This window comes from Podarcis muralis, chromosome 6 (genome assembly GCF_964188315.1).
Source record: "Podarcis muralis chromosome 6, rPodMur119.hap1.1, whole genome shotgun sequence".
NCBI lineage: Eukaryota > Metazoa > Chordata > Lepidosauria > Squamata > Lacertidae > Podarcis > Podarcis muralis.
In genome coordinates, this window is record NC_135660.1 from 41,074,575 (window position 1) to 41,095,815 (window position 21,241).

Here is a 21,241-nt window from a genome sequence, read left to right on the forward strand (position 1 = left end):
GAGGAAAAAAGATGAGAAATAGGATAGTCACAGTGCAACAAGAAATACTGTTGTCAAAGCAGCATACTGAAAAGCAACTTCTAATGGAAATGTCTAAAGCTATAATCATTCCTGACCACTGGTCCTGTTAGCTAGGGATGAGGGAGTTGTAGTCCCAAAGCATCTGGAGGGCCGAGTTTTCCTATGCCTGCTATAATCCTACATACCTACATTGAACTGAACAGGAAGATGACAAGTTTGTAGTGCAGTTTGATTTCCAATACAACAGTAAGCAAAGCTCAGGAACTGAAATTTTCTTTCTTAAAAGTTGTGCCTCTAATCAGATACATTCTGAAGAGCTAAAGTAAAATTTCACATCTTTTGGCTTTTCATTACTTTCTTTGATATTTTTGCCTAGAAATGCTAGGGGGTCTGTTGCCTTTCATAGGTAGAAGAATCACTGAAGCGACAGGAGAAGCTGCATTTACCAAGTATCTTCATGGTACACAACTACATAAAGCACTATTCCTAACTCCATGTCAAGAACTGACAAAACAAGTTCTGTGACTGATCAGGAAGGGGATAGGAAACCTGTGGGCCTCCAAAAATAGACTACACCTTCCATCATCCCTGACCAATGGTCATGATAGCTGAAACTGATGATACTTGGGAGTCCAGCAACATTTGGTGGACCACAGGTTCACCGATTCTGGTAGCATCATTTCTGTTTATATAATCTTCTCACACTGAAGAACAGAAGAAGACCCTAGTGTGTCAGGCCCATGACCCATCGAGTCCAACATCCTGTTCTCGCAGTGGCCAAACACATGCCCATAGGAAGCCAGCAAGCAGGACCCAAGCACACTTCCCACTAGTACCATTATCTCATCCTAAAAGTTATCTTTTATAAACAAAATACATAAGGAAACAAATCCTAAAACAAGTTCAAATGTTAGTAGAACTGAGGATCAACAAGATTAGCTTTTTAAAAAGCAGATGTTGAGAGGGGAGTGGATTTGCCCATTTACCTTACCACAAAATTCTGGAAACAAATTACCGGTATATGATGAATAAATAAATTATTGGATGTTCCTCTTCCTGCAGATCTTAAAATTATATGATCAATTTATCTGAATACTGTAAGAAAGGAAGGATTGTTTTGTATATAGTCGGCAGCTAAAATGTTGATAACAAAGCTCTGAAAATAAAATAACTCATCCATCAGTGGTCAATTAAAGTCTGTGAAATTGCAAACACAATGAATCTATAAGACAACATTTTTAAAAGGGTTGATAGCAAATCTGAAAGAGCAAAAATCCTTAGCCAAACTGTTACACAACTCTAGAATGATAAAACTGCTAGTAATCTCTTGCTTTGTAAATTCTTTGAGTTTTATCAAATTTATTTTACATGCTTTTCGCTGTGGTATAACATGATAATAGAACACACAAGTGCATCATTGATGCTTTTCAGAACATACCATCTTGCCTGGAACCTTAGATAGCTTCACACTGTGGCAATGCTGGAAATTGTGAGTTTTCTTTCTGCCCAGGTGGCATTTAGTTCCATGTGAAGGCATCACTTTTTCTTTCCTTTGGTACAAAGATCCATAATTCTTATAGCCTCTCTTTTCCCCATTCTTATTGTCAATGATTTGACGCTCCCATTGCTCTATTGCCACTGTTATCTTATTGGGTGCTGTTTTAAATGCCGCCTCCATTTGTGACCCCAGCTCCACAGCCTTTGCCAGAGTTAGAGAATCTATTTGCAAAAATAGGGTCTCCCTAATTCGCCAGTCTTCTGCTTTCTCAATCAGCTGGTCAAGCACCAGCTCATCCTGCAAAGGCCCAAAATCACAGCCTGAGGCCAAATCCCACAGTGCAGAGGCAAAACTCATAAAGGTCTCCCCAGGAAGTTGCTCCCGCTGCCGGAAACAGAGCCTCTGGATTCTCTTGAAAACACTTTGCCTTGGTGTGAAGTCTTCCTGGAACTCATCAATAGTCTCAAATAATGCAATGGAGCCCAGCTTTGTCTTCTGATTTCCCCAACCAAAACGGTAGGGAAGTTGGTCCTCCATGTTCTCCCATCCAGATAAACACATGAAGAATTCAAGAGCATTTAGTCCATGTGACTAGGACTTCACCCCGCTAACGTTTGGGAGAAAATAATAGAAGAAAGAAAGTATACGAGTCCACCATCTTCCAGTCACAGCAATGTAACTGATAGTAAACACACCACTTTGCTTTTCTAATTAGCAGGTAGGCTTAGTCAGCAGAGTCACATTCAGACTCTTCCCCATAAACTGACCTGACCTGTAATTTGTCATCTGGACATCTCCGCCTTTTAATTTCTTTGTTTCCTGAATATTGTTCGTGGGCATAAAAATCATTAAAAGTATTTATTAGTGCTTATGAACTCAGAATCCTACATTGCCTCGCATTTCCTGGCATCAGAGGCAGATAGCATCCCTCATTCAATCCCAGGTAGACAGCAAACTCATAGTAAAACAATTTCCAGATGCCAAGAGAAGTAAACTGGACACAGCAAAGCCTAAAGGACCCTCAACAGAACAGAGGCAAATATTAATAAATGGGGTGGCGCATTTGACGGTGTAGTGCGGCTGCTCTTCATGACAGCCCCATAGCCACAATCAAAATAAGCTTTTAAGCAAAGCCCAATGGCTCCAATATCAAACTACCTTTTTTTCACACCGGCACCCCACTTTACTTCACATCCAGCCCGACGAAGAGTTCCAGTGGACTCCAAAGCTTGCTCAATATTTGGTGGCATTTGATTGGTCATAATAAAGTTTGGGTTTTGGGGTTGTTTTTCCCCTCATACAAAAGTGGCAGTTTCAACCTGAGCCATGCGTGCAAATTTAACAAACATCTTCCTCTGCTTAGCTTACCTCTTGGGTACCTTTCTGAGAAGAGTTTATTTATTTGGCATGCAGATAATTGGAAAATAGCATCCCAGTAGATGGTTATCATCCCTGCTGTGAAATAAGTGTCAGTGCTTTATCCTTGACCCATGCCCACTCCGCAACATCACTGAGTACCTTTTTGATTTATTTATTTTTTGAATTTTTTTTGATATTTGGAAACCTAATTTCCACACTTCAAGTCCTACCCAGTATTTGTAGCTATGGGTAAGAATGATTATCTGGAAGGCTGCCGAGAATACACGTGAGGAGGCTTGTTTCCTACAGTACTGGGTGTCACTTTTACCACCCACATCATTCATCTAAATATAGCTCAGTCTGAACTCAGCAGGCAGCAATCACAACTGGAGAAATGCAGCAAGCCCACTCTATAATGAGCACCTTCCACAAACTGTCCTGAAAATAAATTAAGCTTTTTGGACATTTGAGCATTTCTGAAACCAGTGCCAGATTTACATATAAGCTAAACAAGCTATAGCTTAGGGCCCCCCTCTCCTGTGGGCCCCCAAAAAAATTAAAGGGGGGGAAACGGGATGTACATTTCCAAAATATAAGATAAGAAACAAATGAAATAAAACCTACATACAGCAACTGTGTTTTGTATTGTATAGGCTCCTATGATGTAAATAATGGGCCCTGCCTGCTCCCTAAAATATCACTGGTTTGCTCATTTCAACATTTTGCATGGACTGGTTACATGGCAACTTGTGCAAATGGCTTTAGATACCTATTAGGTCCATAAATTACCATATAACATATATTCAACCCAAAAAAACAGTGACAATTTGTTGTTGACAAAGGACAGCTGGACATATAGAGGGCCCCATTACCCTCAGTAGCTTAGGGCCTCATGAAACCTAAATCTGGCCCTGCCTGAAACATTAAATATGAACACCTGACATGCCCAGCTGATACTTTATTTTATTTTACTTCCTCCTTCCTTACCAGTCACCCCACCTTCCTCAAGTAAAAAAAAAAGTAACTCTTGGGGAAGGGACTAGTTGACAGCTGAGGGCTCCTTTCCTCGCTAGGCCTCTCCTTAACTCTAAATACTGTGTGGAACATCACTTCCTGCTGAGGGACCAAGTGACCTGATGACAGAAAACTATGTCCCACGATCCTTCAGTAGAAAATGGTGTTGCTCAGAGTGTCATTTACTGCCAAGGGTAGCGGCCCTCACCTGTGTAAAAAGGAGTCTGTTACCCTATCCCAAAGTTTGGCTTTTTTTTGGCTTGCAGAGAGACGAGGCAACTGACAGTAAAATGACAGAAGCATTTTGAATCCAGGCAGACTCAAAGCAGGCTGTGACCCAACTCCTAGGCCTAAGAGGGCTCTGCATGCTCTATTACAGAGGGCAGCCCTCAGCCTAACAGAGTTTTCTATTTGAAGGATTATTGGGGTCAAGTTTGATAAGATAAAGAAAGATAAAGAAAAAGAATCACCTGAGCAGCCGTGCAAGTCACCTGTTTAGTCTTCTCCATTATGGTGAAATATATTGTATTTCTATTTCAAATCTGATGCAATTTGTTCTTCTCTTTTATTCTCTTTTTTGACGAAGCTTTTCCTCTTTTTCAGCAATATGTAACCTGCCACGCGTCTTAGATCGTAATCCCATATGTGTCTACTCAGAAGTGAATCCCATTGAGACATACTCCCAGGTAAGTGCGTATAGGATTGCAAACCTAATGGGCCAGACATTTACAGCAGGTGGAGTCTGCATTACAAACTCCCCGCAGTTGCAAGACTCTTGACATCCTTTTGTTCAGCTATGAGCAGCCTCTCTTAAAAGGATAACAGTTTAAAACTCCCGATTCTTTCAAACTTCTTAGAATGTAACTTTTGTGGTTCTCTGAATCAATCTGTGCTGATTTTCAGCAATGACTGCCATTATGCAAAGGAAGGGACATGGCTCACTGACAGAGCATCTGCTTTGCATGCAGAAGGTCCCAGATAGGGCTGTGAAAGACTTGGGTCTAAAACTTTGGAGAGTCATTTCCAGCCATTGCAGACAATACTGAGCTATGTGGTGTGACTCTGTATAAGGCAGCTTCCTATGATAAAGTGACTATATAAATGCTGGTGCTACATTCAGAATTCCATGCGGATCACCTTTGTCCACACCACTCTAAGAGTAACTACATGCAAAAACACAAACCGATAGAACCATAACTGCGTTGACATAACTACCATCATATAAGTGCAAATCAGTAAATATGCACCAGTTCAAACTGTGCTTCGGAAAAAGTTATGACAATAGATCCAAGTTCCAGGATTCAGAAGCACAGAATTTAGTTCAGGGAACCACCAAAAGGCCAAAATCTAATGCCTGGACCAAGCTATAGACCCAGTAGTGGCATTTTAGTAAAATTCAGTTTTACAGCAGTTTAACTTTTGCAGCTTCTCCCAGATAATCCTGGAAATTGTAATTCGCACAAACTCTAAGCTGTCTATCCCTCCCCTACAGAGCTATAGTTCCCTTGCCAGGGTAAGTTGATATTTATATAAACCATTTCAAATTTAGAGCATAGATGTATTCACCATTTTACACAAACACACACTCCTTAATAAATCCCTGAAAAATAAACATAGAAAATAATAATTATAGTCTACAATTCTACTTGTTAAGGTGTGTTAGAGTAGGATGGAACAACCAAAATTGTCTTAGAAAAACATGTAATCTTAGCAAAGTAGACCTAGATGACTCACATGGCCTTGTGGGAGCTGGAAAACCATTAAGTCTTATTGCTTCATACTGTAGTAAAGGTGACAGCCATGACCATTCCTAATGCTGTACTTATTTTTCTTACTACAGTCACAGTGCTCACAAATTGCATGCTTGTAAGTTACAATTTGTGGTCCAAAAGCAAGCAAGTTTCTCAAATATGCTGTGGAAGGCATTACATTTACAGCAGAACTGTATCTAACTTCTCAAACAGATCACAATACAGTACGTACTTAAAAATGGTTTTGTAGTAGTCACAATTTACCTCCTAGAATGGGAGTATGGGGTTGTGTAGGAATAAGCTCTGTTCCAATTCTAGGCACGTAGGAAGCTATGGTATATTCTCATTTACAGGCAAGAGTCACCTGAGAACTTCTGCATGCAAAGCAGATGCTCTACCACTGAGCTATGGCCCTCAACCTAAATTTTGTTTAAATACGTGAAGGTCAGGAGCCACCATGATCCCAAACCCCACCATTCCACACATTCAGCAGTTCATTGTCTGGTCAAGGCTAGTCTTCAGATATTCATACCTCATTACAGCAAAATGTATATAATTGACTGGTATAGCTATATCCTTTTTATGACTTCTTTCTGTGCTTAAATTCATTTTGTTCCACGTGTGCTCCTGACACTGCTTTGATATCCTGCATCCACTTGAAACGGTTACACTTGTTATACTTGTCTGGATCATGAGGTTACTTTAGCTCCAGGACAATGCTCATAAGGAGTCACCAAATGGCACCGTTTCCTGTCTAACAAAATGAAGGCTCTCTATTTTCCGATCTGTTATTTTTCTCAGCTGAAACATTGGGTCTTAGATGGTGTAAGCCAATAGTTTTGCTTGAAATTCCATTATTGTGTAGGTATTTCTGCGTTTCCATACAGATTAATTACCGGTAAATCCCAATATATACCACAAGGTATTTAGGAACTGTTTCCAGCAAAAACTAAAGGCATGAATTAAATTAACATTTCTGTGGTAATTTTTAGACCACTTCTGAATGACAACCTATCATACTAGGGCAACTATTTGTCCAGTTAACTGATTATTATTAGTTTATTTTTATTATTCAGTTTATATACTGCCCTTTATCCCACAGCAGTGTACAACATTAAAAACCTAATTTCTATCACATAGTAATAAAAGCAATTAAACAATCACAGGGGGGGGGGTCATAATAGCAATCCCCCCACATTTAAAAGGCCATAGCTTGTTTAATGGTCAAAGGCCTGGGTAAAGAGGAATGTTTTCACCTGGCACCAGGCAAGACTCTCTGGGGAGAGCATTCCATAGATAGGGAGCCACCACAGAAAAGGCTCATTCTCGTGTTGTCAACCCCTTGGGGAGGGAGAACATGGAGAAGGGCCTTGGATGACAATCGCAGGATCTGGCTTGGTTTGGATGGGGAGAGGCAGTCCTTAAGGTATTGAGGTCCTGGGCCATATAAAACTTTATAGGTAATCAAATGGCTCTATTATGTCACAGGTTAACTTCGCCCATGGACAGGAGGAACAGATAACTGACAACATGGCGCCTATGATTTGCCATTTGTGGCATATGATAGTTCAAGGGTGGAGATGTGTTTTTCAACCCAAGCTAACCTTCCAGGGACCCCATGCACACAGAGGGCTGGCCAAAGGCATATCCACAGCCAGCCAGCCAGCCACACCACATTCTTTTCCATACATATTAGGCACACCTAATTCAGACTCAACAGCCTATCCACATACTCTCCTTCATTTAGAAAGAAAGCTAAAGGGAAAAAACCCATGCCACCAAGACCCTTTATCCACTCAATATTTTTGTCCCTCTCTGGCCAGCAAAATCTTACTGAAGTTAACATTTCATTAGACTAAGACCGCTTCCATACCATACATTTAAAGCACTACAGCACTGTACAGTACTACTTTAACAGTCATGGCTTTATCCAAAGCATCCTGGGAACTGTAGCTTATTAAGGGTACTGAGAGTTGTTAGGAGAGCCCTGTTCTTACAGAAATACAATTCCCAGAGTTCCATCTCTAGCTCTGTAAGGAGATTAGGGATTTCCTAAAAACCCTCAGCATGATGCAATTATATTAACAAAATATCTGTGCCGGTCTCTGCAGCAAAAATGATAAATCTAGCAACTGTTTCTCATACTATTTTGTTCACCAAAAGGGGCTTTGCAAGGTTTGCAACCAAGTCCAAAGAACGATGGAAGCTTATCTTTGCTGCCCATTTCTGGAGCTTCACAAACGATGTTTACTAAATCAGATTTTGGCAATGTGTCTCTTGGGGGGGTATGCCCTAGATATGCCACTGAATCTGTCTTAGATTGACATTACTCCTGGCTACTTGTTTGCATGAGTTTTTGAAGTTTTTCTAGGACATTTTTCAGAGTAATATCATATTCCTACTTGCAACAGCTCTGGTTTCTCTAACGATTGCATGCATTATTCTCTGAAAGCACAAATTCTGCAGATACCATGCTGAATTGCGTGTGTTTCATTCTATTCTCTTATTTGCTTGTCAGTGTTCACAAAACAAAGGAAAAGTGCAATAAGAAAATACAAAAGTTGATATACAACAACAACAACAAAGTTTCTCACTTTGGCAGCACATATACAAAAAATAAAAATGGAACGATACAGAGAAGATTAGCAAGGATGACACGCAAATTCATGAAGCGTTCTATATTTAAAAACAACAACAACAAAGAGAAAGTTGTTTAAATTTGCATCATCATCATCTTTATTACAGCCACAGACCTGCATATGTTAAAATAGAAACAGTAATTTAGGAAATAAAACAGAAAAAATGGGTAAAATGAGTGACTCAAAGAAGGGGAGATGCATTTAAGAGAGACTTAAAATCAGCTAGAGCAAGCAGTTGCAAAAGTAACTGTAGAAGGGAGGGTGCAAGAGAGGGCACAGGTCTTGCGTATGAGCCTTCAGTTTAGGTCTGGTGTGTCACCCAAACCATTCTTTGGTGAATGTCCATCATGACAGCGCAAAATCTGACTGCTGAGTATATTACGTCTGGGTTTGCATCTTGAAGTAGCAAGGAGGTATAGAGTTGCTCTGTCCATCCAGAGAATTTGTGTAGTATTGGCAGGATGGACCTGACTTGTATGCCTGTATAATATTGGCAGTGGAAGAAGACATGTTCAGTAGTTTCTAGTTGCCCTGAGCCACAGGGGCATTTCCTCTCCTCATATGGTACCTTCCTAAAACAGCCTTCCTGGATAGCTGAGGGGAGGGCCTTCACTGTTTTGGTAGTTCTAGGTTGGTTATATTTTATATTAAGTTATATTTTGGTTTCACTGATTAAAAAAAAGGGGGATTTGGCTAGATCTGCTTGACATTCTATATCTTCCATACGCTGTTTAATGGGTTTTTTGTTTTTCGTATCCCATGTCAAGTAAAATTTGCGGGGTAAAACCTAGGGTTGTTGTTTTGTTTAGCACTGATCATTTCCAAGTAATTCAGAAGTCGTCCTTTATAATTAGGGGAGCAAGGCCATGCAGGAAGAAGGATAGACTCAGCCAGTAATTACGGTAAGTGTGGCAATCCACACTCTAGCCTCAATTCTTACAAGTCCAGTTTCTAGGTGTAGGGTTCCACTGGAAACATTTTTGGGCACATGTAGGACTGATCTTAGAAATTTAGATTGTACCAGTTCCAGTGTTGCACAGTTTGGGGGGGGGGGCAGTTGAGCACAATATAGCAGCCTCAGACTTTGCCTTTGCACAATATAGACTTTGCCTCAAACAATTTGAAGGCTGCAGATATCATGTGGCCACTTTTGTTCCTGAGATATTTGAGTATGGCCGTTGCCATAAATTGAAATAAGCCTTCTGGAGCAGTAAAATGCAGTATACTTATGGTATTTCTTCTACTAAAGGAATCTCAACTCTACCTGGTGATGCCAAACATTGAAACTAGGACTGCGACAATGGAAGAAGCCCGTTTCCTTCCCGCCCTGGTTATACTTCCCAGGGGCATATGATTGGCCACTGCACTGTGGAAATCAGGAAGCTGGATTAGACAGACTAGTGTCTGGTCCAGCAGGCCTCATAATGTCCCCCCACTCTTTTTCCTATTCTTTTCCTCCTTCCTTCACTCCTTCTCTCCCCAAGGGACCTTTTCTGAAAAACAAGCTGGGAAGGAATGGCAGCTTCCAGGTTACAATATTGTGGTCCTTCAGTTTACCTATGGAGGTGGCCTGGTTCACATGAGCTGTCTTCATCACACAGAGAGTTTAATTCCTCCAGAAAGCAAACTCTCATTGACCACAGCAAGCATGACTAATGGCCAGGGGTGATGGGAATTGTAGTTCAGCAACAACTGGATGGCCACAGATTCCCCACTCCTGACTTAACTCACTAAGTTAACTTTTCAAGTGCACCTCTCAGGCTACAATCCCCTGCACATTCACTTGGAATATGCCCTATTAAATACAGTTTAAGAGTAAATATTACAGAATGCGGCTGACAATATGTACTTTGGATGTACTTTTGTACGCCTGGTAAAAGTACATCTGAAACCCTGTGATATATTATTACCGCAACTGCTAACACTACAACTAACCTTATGTTCCCAAATAAAATATAGTGATCTCTCACATTTTTAGATGCAGATTAAAAGCTGTCTGGGTTTGGACAGCCTGTGTCGCCTGATAATTATGGGTGGAGAGGTAGAGGACCCGGTCATGAAATCCACTTACACTACCCATGGGTGTCTGCGGGAATTTTTCCAGGGAGGAGTACAAAGTAAAACACTGAAACACTGAAAGGTGGAACAGGCTGGTTTCTTGCAAAAGATTGTGAAGAATAATGCCTATACATTTTGCCTCCTATATTAGGTTCCATAAATGCTAGAAACTTACTCTTTTTTTTTAACAGAAAGAAAGAAGGAAAGAAAGAAAACTATGGATCTGGAAGATAGTATTCATAATATTTATTGAATATTTATACTTCCTTTCATTAGAAGATCACATCGTGGTTTACAGCACAAAAAGACAAAATGAAAATACAAAATATATATCATCATAATAAGAACAAACAAAAAAATACACCCCCCCCCAAACACATTTAAAATGCCATAGATTGTTTAATCAGCCTAAAGACATGTTGTGAAGGTGCCAGGCAAGCCTCCCTGGGGAAGGCATTCCACAAACAGGGAGCCACCACAGAAAAGGCCCGTTCTCATGTTGCCACCTTCTGGACCTTTCATGGAAGGGGCAAATGAAGAAGAAAATGGTTCACTCTGGGGGCCAAATGTGGATCCCCATGGCCTCAGTCCAACTCCCCCCCAGTTTTAACCAAATCATGCCCTCTCACATAGCCTTCTAAAGGCAATCAGTAAGAGGAACAGCTCAGAATGGTTAGGGCGCTATCCCTCTTCTGGTTCTTTGTAATTCAAACATTATCAGAGTTCTCCAAGTCATATTGCTGTTTCTCATATGCTACTCCATTCACCCTCCAAACATTTGTCTCCCTACCCTACTTTGCACTTTCACATTAATGACTGGTTGAGAACACACGCAAAACAACAACCCTAAATGAACATTATCCATACATCCTTTTTATTATGCATTCTGTGCTCATGAAGGTCAGGGAGGCTATATGTGGTAATGTTTTCAATACTGTTTGCACCTGCAAATATTTTGGGGTGGACATACTACCCACATTCCATAACTTCCTGCTAAAAACCCTGTAGCTCTTTATTGTCTTGTTTATTTTCTGAACCACTTTTGTCACATGATAGTGCAGTTATCCCTCCAGAGGGCAATAATGCGATAACACTGGGGAATATCACAGGACAAGTAACAAAGCAAAATGATGTGTGGACAATCAAACACCAATTCCCTGTTATTGCATCAATGACACGTTGCAGAATACACCCAGTCTGGAGGGGCCTTCAGTTGTCTTCCTCCTCCTTTTGCTCCTGTTCTTTGGCCTCTCGGTGTCTTACCCATGTGGCCAAAGGGAGTACTGAAATTATCCAGGCTAACCTTTTACATAGCACAATTAATGCAGAGCATCAAAGCACTCAACCTCTTTCAGCAATACCTGTCATGTCCCAATTGCTGGCCTGCAAATTAAAGGATGTAGGGTGATTATCTGATCTGGTGAAGAAAGAAGTCAGTCTTCCATGCCTTACCACACCTAAAGAACTGGAAATAAGTAGGCCAAAGTACTGTCTGTAGGTATTAAGATTCCTATCTACCTTCTCTTGTTTGCATCAATCACTCTGCTTCCGTTGAGTCAGCTCCCTTGTTTGTGACTTATTTTTAGAAAGCAAAGAAAGCCAGGTAGCAGACTGAACGCATTTAGCTCCAGAAATGGGGAGTCTGCAAGGAGCAGAGTTTGATTGCCGCATATGCTGCTTTTTGGACAGTTCCTCCCACAGCAGTTTAGCCTGAGGTTAAAAAAACACCATCTATAAAGATGCAGTAAAACAGCAAGAGGCAGAGCGGCAACAATATTAAAAGGTAAATAAAAGGAAAACCAGATTAAACGACTAACATGTTAAAAGGACTGGGCAAATAAGAAGCACTGTAAATGGTGCTGAAGATATCAGGCCCTCCCTGACCAGAGCATTCCAGAGAAGGGTGTTGGCTAAGTTCTCCTGAACCGGGCTCAGAAAAAAACTTCCCGGGGCTTATAAAAGCCCACCACAAAGGAAACTGGAGCAGGTGAAGAATTGCCAACTGCTTTGCCAGTCAACTGTTTTGCAAAGATTAAGCCACACCTTTGTCAGCCATCTCTTGGATTGCGGGGACTTCAGGTGCCAAACATCTCCAAACTGGTCCTGCGAAATATGATGGAGCAAGGTCATTCCATCCCATTGCATACAGAAGATTTTAGGAAGAAGATTTCAAGCATTGTTTTTGACTGCTATCAAACCCGCCTCAAACAATTAAGAAATAGAGAAACTTCTCAGATGAAGAAATCAGCTAGGTAAACTTCTCAGGGACTTAACTAGAAAGGGCATTTAAAAATACTCAAGGTGGTTAGACATACATAGACCTACACAGCTTGTGAACCACCGAACTGAAGTCTGCCCACCAGTGAGATATGAGAGCCCACCACAGGATTAGCAAACCTCCCAGGCATGTTTTTTTCTTTCTACCCCAAACTGCAAAATCATAGGGGTTGTCAAGCTATAACTTGCAACCTACCAAGTCAAGCACAGCCACAAGGCAATCACATATTCTGGTTGCTTTTGATTTATTATTTTTTGTGATTTTTACTTAATTTTTGTGATTTGATTTTAATGAATTCTATGGTAGATAGAATGTGCAAACTGCTTTGGTTGTCCTTTGCTGGAATGATAGGTTAGATTTTTTTTTTTTTACAATAACTTAATATAGGTAGGTAATTAATATGGGAATATTAATCTAGGAAATATAATTGTTGTATTATATAAGTAATTAATATAGGTAACATTAATGAAGATAGGAAAGTTGAGGGGGGTTTTGCAGATGCTGTCAATGTGATCCTGAGGATATCTATTGAGAAGTAATCCTCATTGAGTTCAATGGGACCTACTCCTAGGATATATAAAGTATTGCAGCCTAAAAACACTTCTCAGTCACTTCCCATGAGGGTTTAAAGAAAAAAATGTAGGAACGTGGTTAATACATCATGTAATAATTGGAATTTGCTCATTCAACAATAAAAATCTGGCTACTTAGTTAATATTAACATTAGAGCATTATAGTACAGGTTAGTGTGACACCATCAGGCACATGTGGGAATTACAAAACCTGATTTAACTGAGAGCAGCCTTCCATCTGTAACTTCCAAAACTAGCGGGCAAATAAGTACCAAGGCTGTACTACTTTACTGTCATTTGATCAACTGTAGTGTCAATGCCAGGGTTATATGGATGTTAGACCAAGCTCCACAAGACAGATAAGTCAGAACAGAAGTGTAGGACTCTGTTGATGATATTCTGCACACCACCCCAGTCTCTGAGTGCTGAGAGATTCCAAGGGTTCCAGGCGCTTAGACAGGATTTGCATTTCATTTGGAATGATGGACAATGGGTGGAGATGGTGGTATCTTTATGATATATGGTTTATTTACACATATATACAACCTCAGCCTGCGATAGAGGGGTTCACATCATTAACACCCCAAAAGTGTCTTGTTTCTGAAGCCTTGGATACAGACAGAAATCAAACATTGCTTAGACTCTCTCCAGTTGAGGAAGGGGCTCACACAAATCCACTTTCCTTTGTTTCCCTTCATGGCCCATCACCAAGTCTATCACCTCAACACAGGAAGCTAGCCTGACTTATATTTTAACATTTGCTAGATCCAGGGCTTAGGAGGGGCTCTTGCATATAGCCTACTTCCCTCCACCCCAAACTCGTAATAATATTAATCTATTAATCTAACTCATCCAATTCTGATTTCATGCAGATTTTCTAACTGTGCCCTAATACACAAAGGTTTTGGCAGGAAATATTGATAAGCATTCAGAAAGTAATGGGATATAACATTCTTTCTAACCCCCCAAAAGATTATATCGAGTTTATTTAAAAGCAACAGGGAAACAGTAGATTTAGTTTAGAACTATTAATTTTCTGTCAGTTTCACAAATATTTACAGCTGCTAACTTAAGTACCCTTAAATGCCCCCACCATGTTAACTTATTTTTTTCAATAACAGACTGATAATGAGATGAAAGTGTATTTGCTTATACATTCTTGGAATAATAATTCTGAAGACAAGTTGCAACCATACCATTTTTCTATGGTATGTTTGTGTTGGCTTTTCTTTTTCTTGTTCAGATTTTTTCAGTATTAGATCACCATTATTCTATAATCATTGCTTTGTATATTTTTGCATTCTTACACTTTTGTAAGTTAGACAAACATAGATAAGGGTTATTTTTTAGTACTGAAATGCCATTATTTGCATAGCAACCTATTGCCAGACTTGGAATTTGTCCAAAGAAGTTTTGAAAATGTTGACTATATTCTTTCACAGCATTTTCCCCCTTAAGGAAGGCACAGAACATGCAGTTTTGGGGAGGGAGGGGTGATTATGAAATAAGTGGGTCATTTATGGTGTCGTATAGAGGCAGGGGGGAGGGAATCTAGAAATCAAAAACCATGAACATTTCTGAAACACCCTATAAAAGCAAAACTTTGATGTTTTCAAGCCACACCTAAATTGCATATTTCTACGAGATACTCCCAGACAGGTTAAATAGCAAAGATTTGCCCTGTTTTGCAGTTACTTGCAAAATTCATTAAAACAAATTAACCGAATGTAACTGAATTTGTGCATGGCATGCCACTTAGGTTCACTAGGATGTGCAAAACATGTTTACTCTCATACCAGTTAAATGAAAATGCAGGCTCCACCCACCAGCGTTTCCCGTAGCACCTGTCACTGTCTACCATGTAACAAGGATTAGGTAAAGGTAAAGGGACCCCTGACCATTAGGTCCAGTCGCGGACGACTCTGGGGTTGCAGCGCTCATCTCGCTTTATTGGCCAAGGGAGCCGGCATACAGCTTCCGGGTCATGTGGCCAGCATGACTAAGCCACTTCTGGTGAACCAGAGCAGCGCACGGAAACGCCGTTTACCTTCCCTCCGGAGTGGTACCTATTTATCTATTTGCACTTTGGCATGCTTTCGAACTGCTAGGTTGGCAGGAGCAGGAACCGAACAACGGGAGCTCACCCCATCGTAGAGATTTGAACCACCGATCTTCTGATTGACAAGCCCTAGGCTCTGTGGTTTAACCCACAGCGCCACCCTTGTCCACGTAACAAGGATTAAATGACCCCAAAACAGAATACTGTACTGTACTTCCCAAATGTTTTCTGTGGATTGTTCTTTATTGAAATGCACAGAAATAGGTTTTAATTGCAAAAAGGATCTGAAACAGATACCATTCAGCACTGTATAATTATGTGATTATAGTGTATTGATTTCCAGTTACTTTATATTAGGTGCTTAACAACTTCATTGGCAGGCAGGTTGCTGTCAGCAGTTTCTGCCTGATATTTCACCACTCAATCACAACATCTGATGAGGTTGCAACTCCAAGAAGGTGGGGTCCTAGGTAATAGTTATGATGCTTCTTCCCTTTCTATCCTAGTTTAGGATAGAAACCACAGGCTAAACGCCACAGTTTAGCCTGTGGAGGACACCTCCCCACGTTGCAAACTCACACACAAGCACACTGTTTTGTTCTTTCCCAGAGACCTAGGAAATAGCTCACAGCAGCACCCTGTTCTTTGTTTAGCCCTACCGAAAGGTTATGTGGGCTACAGCTATCCATGTTTGGACTGTCAGTGTATTTGAACCCTTGATACTTGACTACAGGTGTGTGTTGCTACTTTCTGCTGCTCTCCCTTTGAGTTCAAACGATAAGTAGGTTTAGGATGGTGTTCAATTTGCAGCTTGCCACTGGCCACCACAAGGCATATTTTGAATGGTTATGCACAATTTCCAGCAATTGGTGACCCAACCCAACCCATGTTGATTCTTCCCTAAATACAAAATGCTAGTGCGTTCTCTTCTATCCTCACCCCCACCAGCCCATAATTACCTATCCAGAAAATAAACACTGCTCAATGCATATGAGATGCAGCTATTCTGTAAGCACCACAAGAATGAACATAGGAAGTTCCCTTAGAGTGAACCAGGACGAGCTTTTTGACAGTAAGAGCTGTTCAACAGTGGAATGGACTACCCCAGGAGGTTGTGGACTCTCCTTCCTTGGAGGTTGGATGGGCATCTGTCAAGGATGCTTTAGTTGAGATTCCTGCATTTCAGGGGGCTAAATCAGATGACCCTTTGGGTCCCACCTCTATGATTCTTTGAATCAAATGCAATGGTCCAGCTAGTTCAAAATTGTCTACACTGACTGGCAGAAGCTTTCCAAGGTTTCAGCAGGGAGTCTTTCCCAGCCTTGTCTGGAGATCCTGGGGATTGAACTTATTGCATGCAAAGCAGCTCCACTTCCACTAAGCTACAGCTCTTCCCCTCCATTGTGGAATTCAGTATTCCGTCAATCATTTAAGGATTTTTTTAAAAAGGCAATTTATGGTCAGTTCACTAACACACCTGCGTAAGAAGCAAGTACAGACAAGCTCCAAAAGAATAAATCAACACAGTGTACTGTGTTGAGAAGTAGCCGACGGCTGTAATTCCGTTGCAAAACAAAAACAAAAATACAACCCAGTGGTGAGTCTTGTCACATTTATTATGGCATATGTTTTGTGGACCAAAGTCCACTTCATCAGAGGCATGATAATGTTGTTCTCCATTGGCAGGGGTACTGTTTATGGATGCAAGGGGGGAATCTGTAAACAAGTTAAAATGGCAAAGACATGCATAAAGTACAATATGTGACAATTCAGTTAAATTTCAGCATTAATTTGAATTGTGTCACAAACTATTTTTTGCATGTCTTGTTTGCCATTTTAACCCCACTGTTTATAGTGTTTCAGTTTTCTCTGCACAGCTTTGTTTTTGAGCTCAGTGGAACTAAGGCTACGACCCTAAAGATGGTAGGATTGCTTTTTTCTTTTTCTTTTATTGATTTTCCTGTGCCTGGAACGGTAGCTAGATGATCGTAACTTTAGCAGGCTGCACATACTAAATGGGGTCTACAGAATGTATGGGAAAATATCTCTGGTGGGGGGACACGTCATGGTTCTTCTGGGGTTGTTTGGCCACCTTATGTGTTGAAGAGAGAATTTGGGCAAAGGTCCCACTTTTTCATCTCTGTATGGGCAAACTGAGCCTGCGGAAAGGAGCTCAGTCATCTTTTACATCTGGTCACTCGCTAGGTGAAGCTGTGATCCTCAAACCTACTTACCCAGCAGCAACTGTATTAGGAGTGAATAGGATTTACTCCCTGCTAATTGAATTAAGGATCAGAAGGCATGGCTGTGGTTCTAAAAGGACAGACCATCAGGATTCTCCCAGGGCACCTCCATTCTTTCCAGAATAAATTGATCACAGCCAAATATTACATTAGTGTGGATAAAGCCTGTACATTTAACGAAACAGAAATAAGAAGTATTGATATGTCACATTGCCTCTGACTGTGCTTTAAATAGCTGCATGACAGGTAGAATTTCTACAGGTGTGGAATTTTCCTACCTCATCAGTGCAGTGATGGGGAGAACTGATGCTTTTGATTTTCTACTGCCATGCAGTTCTTAAAGGCATAGAACTTCTATCAGGAACAAAAGACAAGAGGCTACATTTAGATGTAGACTGATCAGGATGTCAGTCCGGCTGTAACTAAGTTAGTTTCATATTAATGTATGTCCTGATAATAGCAGTCTTTGAATTTTGATTCATTTTCTAACTGACACAATGTTTATATAACTGACAAATAAGAGGTCAAGCCTTGGTATCAGCCTAGTAAAGGTGCCTGCAGATTATTAGCTGGAATTAGCTATGTAAAGCTGTGTTAGTGGGAGAACAATAGAAACACTGTTCAGTGTAATCAGGTCAGACTCTGGGAGGGCTCCTGTACCCTTAGCAATTGCAATAAAGTGAGAATTTCATGTGGTGCAGCTTCTCCCATCAATGCTGCACCACGATGGGAAAAGTTGCAAAAAGTATTAAAAAAAACAAAAACAAAAAAACACCTCCCTTCTGTGAAACTCTTATAAGTACAGGAACCCCCTCAGGGTCTCAACCTGGCAGCTAGGGAGGGGAGATGTTTATTGCAATATTACTCAATATTACTGCTGTATTTGATTTTGGTTTTGCACTCAGAAATTATATTAACAAAGAGTTGCTTGAAGGACTCTGGGTGCTGGCCCATAACACAAATGCTCCCATGCTAATTTAGATGCATAAACGCCTCTGAGCAAATTAAGATGCTGGGTGGTTGGGGTCTTGCCAGCATGGCACTTTGAAGTGTGTCTAGCTGCCCTCCTAAGCCAAGCAAGAAAAAAAGAAGTTTTTTCAAGAAGGGAGAGAGAGGAGCAGGAAATGAGAGCCTGACTCAAAATGGCCTGGGCTCAGCCCCCTCTGGGCACTCTCTGAGCATGCCCCCTGAATGTTAATGAATGGGTCCCTGAAGGTAGTGAGCTCTGAAGGTTTCGGTCTCTGACTCCAAAAAGCTTGTTAAAGAAGTGACAGTGCTACACGGAAGGATTTTTGCACCTCCATTTCTCTCGGAACCACTCCGAACACATTTCAGTAACTGACATGCGTCTTTCGAGGGCCACTCCAAGCTGATTCTTTCAAATAATTTATGCTTGAGGTCCTACCCCATGAGACACACCCAGGTGAAACCAGTTTTCTCTAAGGCTCCACACCCTTCAATTTCACCTTAACAATTAAGCAGAGAGAGAGAAAGTCTCAAGAAGATGTCCCAATATATTGCAAAGTATAAATAACCCATAAAACAGCCTCCCTGCTCTGCATCGAATGCACAACTTCAGCCGCAAAACAGATTTAACCAATCTACAAAGGAAACTATTCACATAAAAGCCTCACATCAGCCATTAATGTTGTCAGGAGATCAAACCCTCCCAATTCCCACGGCCTGGTGGGCCATATGCAACACTCGGCTACACAGTGGCATAATGTAACTCCATAAAAGGAGAAGATTAATATTCATATGGAATTTAATTAGATTAAACTGCTAAGCAGCAATTCATAGGTTGGCAGGTGTTGGTTCCCTCTGCACTCGACTGGATAGCTAGATAGCACAGATTACAATTAGTGCTATTTTGGGCTCCATTTCTTTGAGAGGTCAACCAGAGCATAATCTAGTGATCCTCTGTTTAGTCATTGTTACGCTTGCCATTTTATTCTGGCAGTGCTCCTGTGCTGTTAACAACTCTGGAGGCAGGCTAGAAATCTGATTTTAAAAAGCAACTGCTAATCTTGTAAGGATGGAGGGGATATTTTAAAACAAATTGACCTAATTCACGGAAAGAAAGAAAGAAAGAAAGAGGCTGATACAGCCCCATATAATTTTGGCAGGACGCAGAACTCTATGTCAGATAACAAATCGATTCTTGGGCAGTATAACACTAGAACTTTTGGGAAATTCGAGGCTGATAAAAGCAAGTCCTTGTTCACACATCACGTAGTTAAAGTATGGAACTTGTGCCCACAGGAGGCAGTCATGTTCATCATCTTGGGTGACTTTAATAGAGAATTTGACAAGCTCATTGAGGATAAGGCTCTCAGTGGCTTTTAGGCATGATGGGCCCCATTAACTACAAACCCCAAAATTTGGGATCCTCTCCAAACCTGTGCCAAAGTTTTGCAGTTTCAGTGCTCAGTTTGTGTGGCGCTACAAAATGCCGGGCTTCTGCTCCAAAACAACTACAACAATTTGGCACCAGTTTGGAGGGGACCCTAAAATTTGGGGTTCATAGTTAATATTAAATATGACCCCCATGTTTGAGGTATCAATTGCTCCCCCAAAACTGCAAAACTTTGGCACAGGTTTGGAGAGGACCCCAAATTTAGGGGTTTGTAGTTAATTTTCCTGGTGTTATGGTTATGTGCTGCCTTCATGGTGAGAGGCAGCAGTACTTCTAAATACCAGTTGTTGGAAACCACAGGAAGGGAACGTGCTCTTGTGCTCAAGTCCTGTTTGCAGGTTTCCCACAGGCATTTGGTTGGTCACTGTGAGAACAGGATGCTGGACCAGATGGGCCATTGGCCTAATCCTACAGGCTCTTCTTATTTTCTTTGTTTAACAGCAGATGCATTAAATACACATCGCCTGAATATTTTATCCACACCCAATCCCACTGGAAGAGCAGAACCTAGTTTATTGGATGTTTGCTTTTGCAACTGGCAGAATTAAGCATTGATGCATTAGAATAGGTTGTTACAAACAAAGCAAGTTCAAACATTAAGAACATCTTGGAGAACCCTTTCAGTCTTCAAAGGTTTCTTGCACTATGAGGCAAAGCTTGCACAGGTCCAAGCATCAACGACATCAACAGAGTATTATTGTTTAGTTGAGATTACAGCTGTTGTAACATGTGATTTCAGCAATGATTTCAAATACCCAGGAGGATGAACATCTGGTGCATGCCGTTACTTCAGAGCTGTATGATCCTGTCCAAGCAATATTTACCAGGGCTCAGTAGACTCAGAAGAAGAAAACAAACATGTTAAGTAGAGAAGCTCTTCATAAATTTTGGGTTAATTGGAGTACAATAACAATTGCTCGCAGCAAAAGGCAGCTCTCCTGGTTGTCCTGTTGCCTGCTGAGGCTGTGCACACACTACATCTTTTAAAAATATCCAAAGCACTGTGGTTTGTTATGGTTGCTGGGAATTGCAACTCTGTAGTAGGTAAACCACAGTATCCATAATTCTTTGAGGGAAAGAATGTGCTTTAAAGGTATAGTGTGTACACAGCCTTCAACACACTGTATTGCAACCCATTAAGGGGAGGAGAGGGGCTTCTCAAAGATTGGACCTAGCCTATGGAATTCCCTCTGAAACAAGTCAGGGGACAGCTAGTTTATCAGCTGCAGCCATTCCTGGGCCAGACAGCCTGGTATCACTAATCCATGCTCTGATAACCTCTTGATTGGACTATTACATTGTGTTTTATGAGTGACTATTCTTGAAGATGGTC

At 41.0% G+C, this 21,241-nt stretch overlaps 1 protein-coding gene, 1 long non-coding RNA gene and 1 pseudogene across 2 annotated transcripts in view; 2 read left to right on the forward strand and 1 right to left on the reverse strand.

Moving 5' to 3' along the window:
• Window positions 1-21,241, reverse strand: part of ARHGEF4 (Rho guanine nucleotide exchange factor 4) — a 157,509-nt gene that overhangs the window by 110,315 nt on the left and 25,953 nt on the right.
• The window catches only part of LOC144327984 (uncharacterized), a 72,167-nt gene continuing 55,224 nt past the window's right edge, over window positions 4,299-21,241 (forward strand). Inside the window, exons 1-2 of the long non-coding RNA XR_013393177.1 lie at window positions 4,299-4,405; window positions 4,496-4,578. This is a non-coding gene — a long non-coding RNA (uncharacterized LOC144327984). The remainder of the gene's footprint in view (window positions 4,406-4,495; window positions 4,579-21,241) is intronic.
• Window positions 8,245-8,329, forward strand: LOC114598261 (U6 spliceosomal RNA; annotated as a pseudogene).